Genomic DNA, 9,436 nt, shown 5'->3' with positions numbered 1-9,436 from the left:
TCGAGCTAGGCGGGCGTGGTTTCAGCAACCAGTCATATCAGCTCAAACCACCTCCCCGCCTCTTTGCCCATTTTCAGTTATCCGGGAGTGACGTGCTGTGACGCGCAGCTAAGATGGCCGCGGCCTCATTTACGCTTCAAAACTGCTGTTCAGAACTCTATGGGTGACGTCACGGACACTACGTCCATATTTTTTTACAGTCTATGTGTAGAACATACAGCGTAAGCTTTTTGAAGAATACGAAATTCGGTCTGGTGGAAGCTAGATATTTTACTTCATAACTTGTTAAATATGGATTTTTTTTTTTTTTTTTTAACACAAATGGATCACTTTCGCTTCAGAAGACCCACCGGAGCCATGCGGAATATGTTTATGATCAGTGCTTCCCACAGGTTTGAAATATACTTGCGGTGTTAGCCGGGTCAAAAATCCTCCTATTACCCACGGCACAAAAATGGTCTACTACATGTGACAAACAACAAATAATGTGTGATTTTTAACAGTAATTTTATTTATTGAAATTAATTTTAATTACATAGCATATTACATTTAATTACATACTAATATTATGCCTTATTATGCATTGTAAATTATGCAAAATTACAGCATTTAAATGGTTCACCTTTTCCTATGTTCTCTTTGCTGTCATATAGTGTCTCTCTCAGTGAATGGGACACAGATTTTACTAGTAAAATTTATATAATGAATAATATATACATATATTATACATATACATATATACACGTGTCAAATAATGTTCTTAGTTTTTTCTTCCTGTGGGGGAGACTACAATGATTTACTATGAATTAAATGGAAATTAAATACAATTTATTGCGTAACCAAAATACCATTAATGGCCAAAAGAAAAAGAAAAAACGTAGCGTGTGACTTTTAATTATAAACAAGCCCGAAATACACAGGTACTCTTATAGATATAAAAGTATAAGAGGATAAAAATAATAAAAGCAAAAATGTGTCACCATATACTTGGGCGGCCGTTATTATATGTGGGCGGCCCGCCCAAGTAAAGTCTATGTGTGGGAAGCACTGGTGATAGATGGATGTAGATGGAGACACTTTCTTCAGCTCATACTCATTTAGTAAAGCATACTGCCATTATAAAGCTTGGTTGCGTCAGGATATTTATTAATATATCTGTTTGTGTTTGTGTTCATCAAGAAGAAGAAAGTTCATATAGGATGGTTTGAGGGTTATTAAAGCTTGGGCTAATTTTTATTTGAAAGTGAACTAATCCTTGCCGGTTCTCTGACTACTGAACTAGGGAACTGATTGAGACACACCCAGAGATTTAGTTTGGATTTATTTTTCTTGTAATTATTCTTATCTTAAACATGACAAAGTGTCCAAACACACAGAAAAACTCCTGGTCAAGCAACTGAGATCCACGTGACTAACTATTATAAAGATGGCGTTTATTAAAGAGGAGATCGAAGAGATCAGGATTGAAGAAGGATTCGGAGTAAAACATGAAGATACTGAGGAACAAACAGGTTGGTTTCATTCACAAAACTCAGTCATTTGATGCTTAATATGTCAACCACTACAGAAATTACTATTTTTGAAGAATGTAGTTTTATTTGACATGGAGCAGGTTGCCTCATGTGGACAGGCATGTTGAGATCACATGACCAGACAAATACTAAGGCTATGTTCTCACTGTGCATGTTTACATTCACACCAGTAAGCTGATAATTTTTTGAAATAACCAATTTTCCCTGTTTACATGCAAACCAGTAACCTGACAATGTAAAGTGCGTTTACATGACCTTTTTAATAAAAAAAATAATAATTTAAAATATTAATAAATAATAAAAATAATCAATTGCACATCTGACTCTTAAAGGTGCTTTATGTAAGAATGACAGCTAGTGGTTGAAATGGGTACTGCAGTCCAAATTCAAAATATTGTTTGCCCCGCCCCCTCCTCCTCACACTTGGCACTCTCGTGGGTTGCCAGTTTGAAGACACGCAACAGGAGTGAGCTCAATTGACACTGGAAGACGAGGAGACTTACACACTGTAAGATAATTAGTTGATTTATTGATTTATGATGAGTTGATATCGCGTTTTAATCATTCTAACTTGATTTGATACTCAGTTATCAATGTTAGAAACAGTTGTGCTGCTTATTTTTTATAACCTGTAACTTTTTTTCAGGATTCTTTGATGAATAAAAAGTTAAAAAAAGAACAGAATTTATTTAAAATAGAAATCTTTTGTAACAATATACACTATCATTCAAAATGTTGGGGTCAGTAATTTTTATTTCTTCTTTTTTTAAATTGATACTTTTATTCAGCAAGGATGTGTAAAATTGATGAAAAGTGATATTAAAAGACATGTATTGTTACAAAAGATTTCTATTTTGAATAAATGGTGTTCTTTTAAACTTTATTCATCAATAAATCCTTAAAAAAGTATCATGGGTTCCAAAAAAATATTAAGCAGCACAACTGTTACTAACATTGATAATTGAGTATCAAATCAACATATTAGAATGATTTCTGAAGGAACTGAAATAAATAACACTAATGATATAAATAATGAAATAATGTTATTTATTTTATGTTATGACAAAACAAAATGTTTTATATATATATATATATATACAGTACAGTCCAAAAGTTTGGAACCACTAAGATTTTTAATGTTTTTAAAAGAAGTTTCGTCTGCTCACCAAGGCTACATTTATTTAATTAATTAATACAGTAAAAACAGTAATATTGTGAAATATTATTACAATTTAAAATAACTGTTTTCTATTTGAATATATTTGACAAAGTAATTTATTCCTGTGATGGCAAAGCTGAATTTTCAGCATCATTACTCCAGTCTTCAGTGTCACATGATCCTTCAGAAATCATTCTAATATGCTGATAACAATATGATTGAAACATTTGTACAAAATATTTGTGTACAATATTTTTTTTCAGGATTATTTGATGAATAGAAAGTTCAAAAGAACAGTGTTCATCTGAAATCTAATCTTTTATAACATTATAAATGTCTTTACTGCCACTTTTGATTGATTTAATGCATCCTTGCTGAATAAAAGTATTCATTTCTTTAATTTCTTTTCAAAAAAATAAAAATAAAAATTCTTACTGACCCCAAACTTGAACGTTTAGCTTGAGCATTATACACTACTTGAACGGTAGTGTATAATGCTACAGAAGCTTTGTATTTCAGATAAATGCTGTTCTTTTGAACTTTCTATTCATCAAGGAATCCTGAAAAAAAAAGTACACAGCTGTTTTCAACATTGAAAATAATCATAAATGTTTATTGAGCAGCAAATCATCATATTAGAATGATTTCTGAAGGATCATGTGACACTGAAGACTGGAGTAACGATGCTGAAAATTCAGCTTTGCATCACAGGAATAAATTACTTTGTCAAATATATTTAAATAGTACACAGTTATTTTAAATTGTAATAATATTTCACAATATTACTGTTTTTTACTGTATTTTTAATTAAATAAATGTAGCCTTGGTGAGCAGACGAAACTTCTTTTAAAAACATTAAAAATCTTAGTGGTTCCAAACTTTTGGACTGTACTGTATATATATATATTTGTTTGTATATGATACATTTTATATAGAAATTTATATAGAAATTTATATAAATTTCTCAATTTCCAATGAATTCCCCAAAATTCCAACAAATTCTCATAAATTCACATAAATTCCTGTTAAGTTGAAAGAATATTTACAAAATTCCCTAGGTTAAGTTCCCATGGAAAATTACCCGGAAACTTTCCACCTCTTTGCAACCACTGTTTGCAATACAGATGCTGTCTTATTTACAAAATGAAAATGTGTAGCCGCCATGTTTCACTACTGCATCTTATAAGGCAGTGGCAGAAACCTAGGAGACATGTCTCAAAAAATGTCTCAATTGTATTGTAATTTTTTGCGTGACCGGCACTTTGCGACAACAACAGCCTTCATTTCTGCAGTGATTTTCAGCATGTTTCCTATAACAACATCTGACGTTTACATTTTTCGTGGTGTGAGAAAGTGACAAACCATGCAAAATCCAATTAGAGCAGTCAGACTGAAATGGATTTCCAGAAATTAAATAGGATAGATCAAACTAGAGCTTATTTCTATGTTACATATGTTAGAAATGTGATTATCAGTGTGATTACCAGGTTCTCTTTTCCATATGGCATCATGCAATATGTCATGTGTGATGGATTCACACATGACACACATAGATTCACACATGGCACACTTCTTAGAATTTAAATTAAAATAAAATGTGTTGGTTTTGATGCTTTAATGCTTTCAGGTTGGTCCTGGTGTGTTTCTTTGTGCCAATAAACTGGTGTTAACTTGTTTTTTAATGGCTTTAGACCCGGTGGCACTGAAAGAGGAATGTCAAGAACTGGATGAAATGGAAGGAGACAAATCAATATGAAAAACTTCATGATTTTGTCACTGGAGAAAAATCCACACAGACTGAAATTACTTCCCCACAAAAAACTCAGAAGACTGAATCTAACAGTTATTTCACCTGCCGTTACTGCAAAAAGAGTTTCAATCAAAAACAAAACCTTGAAGTCCACATGAGAATTCACACTGGAGAGAAGCCTTTCACCTGCCAACAGTGTGGAAAGAGTTTCACTCAAAAACAAAACCTTAAAGTCCACATAAGAGTTCACACTGGAGAGAAGCCCTTACACCTGCCAACAGTGTGGGCAGAGTTTTACACATAAAGGAAACCTTAATACACACATGAGAAGTCACACTGGAGAGAGCTCTTTCACCTGCCAGCTGTGTGGGAAGAGCTTCTCACGAAAAGAAAGTCTTCAGACTCACATGAGGATTCACACTGGAGAGAAGCCGTTCATATGTGGTCAGTGTGGGAAGAGTTTCAGATGTAAAGTAAACCTTAATTGCCATATGAGGATTCACTCAAGAGAGAAAAGTTTAATGTGTCATCAGTGTGGAAAGAGTTTCACAGACAGCGATAACCTTAAGAATCATGTATTAACTCACATCGGAGAGAAGCCTTTTATGTGCCATCACTGTGGAAAGAGTTGCTCAAACAAGGCTATCCTTGAGGTTCACATAAGAGTTCACACTGGAGAAAGACCTTTCACCTGTCCTCAGTGTGGAAAGAGTTTCACACTCAAAGGAAACCTTAATATTCACATGAGGCTTCATACTGGAGAGAGGCCTTTCACGTGTCTTCAGTGTGAAACGAGTTTCATATTTCACACAGACCTGAAACGTCATTTGCAAACTCATTCTGAAAATAAATTGTAGTGTTCCTCAATGTGACGAGGTTTACAAAGAGAACAGATTCAAAAATCTATTGTGATAATAGATGTGAGATCTTATTTGTGTTCTTTGTGTTGAAAGAGATTTAACTGTATTGACAATTTAAAATGGCACCAGAATTTATGAATCGTTAAAGTAATTTAGATTGTTTAAAGGTGTTAACTCATATTTGTGTCCCTGGACCACAAATCCAGTCACAAGTCGCACGGGTATATTTGTAGCAATAGCCAACGATACATTGTATGGGTCGAAATGATTAGACTTTTCTTTTATGACAAAAATCATTAGGATATTAAGTAAAGATCATGTTCCATGAAGATATTTTGTAAAATAAATAAATTTATTTTTGTGAGTGGATATGCATTGCTAAGGACTTTATTTGGACAACCTTAAAGGTGATTTTCTCAATATTTTGATTTTTTTTTTTCTGCACTCTCAGATTCCAGATTTTCAAATAATTGTATCTTGACCATATTGTCCTATGCTAAACCATACGTCAATGGAAAGCTTATTTATTCAGCTTTCAGATGATGTATAAATGTCAATTTCAAAAAATTGACCCTTATGACTTGTTTTGTGGTCCCAGGGTCACATTTGATTTTATATATTATTATTTTATACATTGGAATCAACATATTCGATAAATTAACTTGCATATTGCTGTAAAATTCCACAATGTAAACTAATATTTTAAATAAATATATAAACTGAACACGTTATATTGCAGCCTTCTGCTAAAATGCTTTAACTATGGTGTTAGAATAGTCTCAGAATTAATGTATTTACAAAATATTAACAAATGCCTTAGCTAATTCACTTTAATTAAAAACCTCATATATTTGCAAACAGCAATTCACAGATACAGAACCTATACTGTACACCGGACACTAGCGGCAAGACTCGACAAAAGACAGAACCCATTATAATCAGTGATGCTGTCTACACTGCACGTGGCATGATGTGACACAACAAATCCCCAACAGTAAACTGATGCCCGTCCTATTTCCTGATGTACTTCAAGAGCTTGTGCTACTGTTGACAAGAAGGACAAATTCATTTGCAATGGTAAAAAATGACCAAATGCAAAACACAGATCATAAATTGCACATTTCTGATTCTTTCCGCATGTACCGACTTATTGTTGAATCTGCATTTGCAAATCGTCACATGCATGAATCGCCTTGTATTTGTGTGTACATTTTTAGACTTTGACAGGGTTTAATTTGTATGTGGGTCTAATCAGAGCCGTAGAAAAAACAAAAAAACACTTGCAACAACCTTTGATCTCTGCCACACGGTTATGCAGTTTATGTGGCTCCCAATAGTTCCAAACAAAGCCGTACTTGTCCACCTCTTTGAATCTATTTCAGTGGGACAGCAGTGATTTTCAGTCAATATTCAAGGGTTAGCTCACCCAAAAATGAATAATCAATTACTCACCCTCATGTCTTTCCAAACCCGTAAGACTTTAGTTCATCTTTGAAACACAAATGAAGATATTTTAAATTAAATCTGAGAGATTTCTGTCCTTCCATTGACAGTCCATGCAACTACAAACTTTGTCGCTTCAAAAAGTTCATAAAAAGATAGTAAAACTAATCCATATGAATCAAGTTTTGTTTAGTTAAATTTTCTGAAAAAATAAACATTTATCAGCGAACATAAACAGAAGCTCAACTCTACTTGCTTGACGCATGAGAAGAAACCTCATTGGTTGTTGTGGAAGCCCAAACATGAGGCCTAACACAAGAATGAAACTCATTGGTTTTCACGCATCAAACGAACATGTTTGAGCTTCTGTTTACCATATCTGATGTTAAGGAATGTTTATATGTGAATAAAAGCCTAAATTAAATGTTCATCGCATTTATATGAAAAGCCCATACAAAATTTTCTTGAGAAAGTTTGTACTAAACCGCTCAATTCATATAGATAGTTTTATGTGTTTCAAAGATGAACAGAAGTCTTATGGGTTTGGAACGACACAAGGGTGAGTAAATGATGACAGAATTTTCATTTTTGAGTGAACTAACCCTTTAACGCGTACATTGATTTACTAGGGGTGTCCAGTCCTGCTTCTGGAGCGCCACTGTCTTGCAGAGTTCAGCTCCAACCCCAATTAAACACAATGAACCAGCAAATCAAGGTCTAATAGTAGAATACTAGAATACTAGAAACTTCCAGGCAGGTGTGTTGAGGCAACCTGGAGCCAAACTCTGCAGGACAGTGGCCCTCCAGGATGGAGTTTGGACACCCCTGATTTATTATTATATTTGTTTTTTTTTTCTTCTTCTGGGGATTGATGAAGATGGCACTTATCAGTTGTTCAACCAACAAATTACACAGAGTTAGAGGAACTTTATTTGTAGCATAAACACAAAATTTGTTAGTTGATTACTCCAAAAAAATGTAATTGTTCCAGTTTAAATTCATTTTAACTGAGATGTGGCCCTGGCCATGGAGTTTAACTCCAACCCTGATCAAACTTGCCTGCCTGTAGCTTTTTAGTAATCCTGAAGATTATCTTTTTAAAGTGTCTTTGATTAGGTTTGGAGCTAAATTCTACAGGAGAGTGGATTTCGGGGGCCAGAGTGGGCCACCCCTGGTATAGTGAACCAGACGAGTCATCTGCCTTATGGCCAGCTACAACTCCCCCTCCCATCAAATTCTGGCATGACGTATTCCCAATGTTCAACCCGAAGAAACCAACTGAAATATTCTGAATGATCAATCTACAATCTGACCTGTAATGCAGCCTGGAATCATAATCACACAATTTTGGTTCATTTAACCAGAGTTTGGTTCCTTGACACTGCCACCTTTGGCTTGCTTAGTTGGGGACTCTTAATAATCAGTAATCTTATTGATTTGACTGCACTGACACAAAACTTGAACTGAACTGAGCTGGGCAGAGTTTCCCAAAAGCATTGTAAGCTTAAGTTGATCGTAGCTCCATTGAAACCAATGGAGCAATGATCAACTTAGGATTACGATGCTTTTGGGAAACGCTACCCTGGATGATGGCATCACTGTTTTATGCAGAACTGCTTTATAGCTCATTCGACTGTTTCATAATTCATGTTTCTTGCAGCATCGCCAGTGTTATTGAACTGAACTAAATCAACACTGAACTGACTAATGACACTATTGTCTTTTTTTTAGATCTGCTTTTACAGCAGAATTGAATTCTGTTTGCATTGACTGAGATATTATTTTATTTCCATGTTTATCACTGTAAAGTTGTTTTGAAATAATCTGTATTGTATAAAGCACTAAATAAAGTTGACTTGACTAGTGTATACTGTCATGTTGCCACCCTACGACCTAAACACACAAACTACTCTGCAGCATATTAACTATAAAAACCAACATAACAGAAACTCTTTTAAATGTCAACCATAACGGCATTAAACACTAACATGTCTTTCCTTTACTTCATTTTAACATTTATCCAGGCCTATGCAAAGCATGCTGAGAATTGAAAATCAACTGCTACATTATTGTCAACAGAACTCATCAAAATAACGTTTTCAACTTTAATTAAATAAATAAATTAGAATTTTTTAACATGAAAACATGCTTTTATTTAAGTTGTGGTAATAGGTCCCCTGGATTTATTTTTAGTGTGAAGGGGGAACTTCCTCAGTAAACACACCCACAAATTCAGCTAACCCCACCGGAGCAACGACGCCGGAACTGCCATCCACAAAGACAGCCGGCTCCTGCGTCAGCACCACACATGAGTTGACTGAGCCAGCATTCTGACGTAACCACGGAAGTGCTACACTGTGCTTACTACGTCGATCAACAGCGTAGGTTGAATAAATTCGTTATTTTGTTTTGTTTTTGACCACAAAAAGTATTCTAGTTGCTTCATAAAATTAAGGTTGGAACCACTATAGTCACGTGGACTATTTTAACAATGTCTTTAGAGTCAGAGAGCTCTCGGATGTCATCAAAAAATATCTTAATTTGTTTTCCGAAGATGAACAACGGTCTTACGGGTTTGGAACGATATGAGGGTGAATAATAATTTTTTGGGTGAACTAACCCTTTAGGGTTAGATAACATTTAGTCATTTAAATAAGATGTTGTAAATAACTATTAAATCGCAACATACCCT

General features: G+C 34.5%; 1 pseudogene; it reads left to right on the top strand.

Annotated features, from left to right (window-relative positions):
* Nucleotides 1–1,207: 1,207 nt before the first annotated feature.
* On the top strand, nucleotides 1,208–5,634 carry LOC125245862 (annotated as a pseudogene).
* The last annotated feature ends 3,802 nt before the right edge of the window (nucleotides 5,635–9,436 follow it).

The sequence above is a fragment of the Megalobrama amblycephala genome, linkage group LG14 (genome assembly GCF_018812025.1).
Source record: "Megalobrama amblycephala isolate DHTTF-2021 linkage group LG14, ASM1881202v1, whole genome shotgun sequence".
Taxonomy (NCBI): domain Eukaryota; kingdom Metazoa; phylum Chordata; class Actinopteri; order Cypriniformes; family Xenocyprididae; genus Megalobrama; species Megalobrama amblycephala.
Note: the sequence above shows the minus strand (reverse complement) of the source record. Positions and strands in the feature narration are given on the sequence as shown.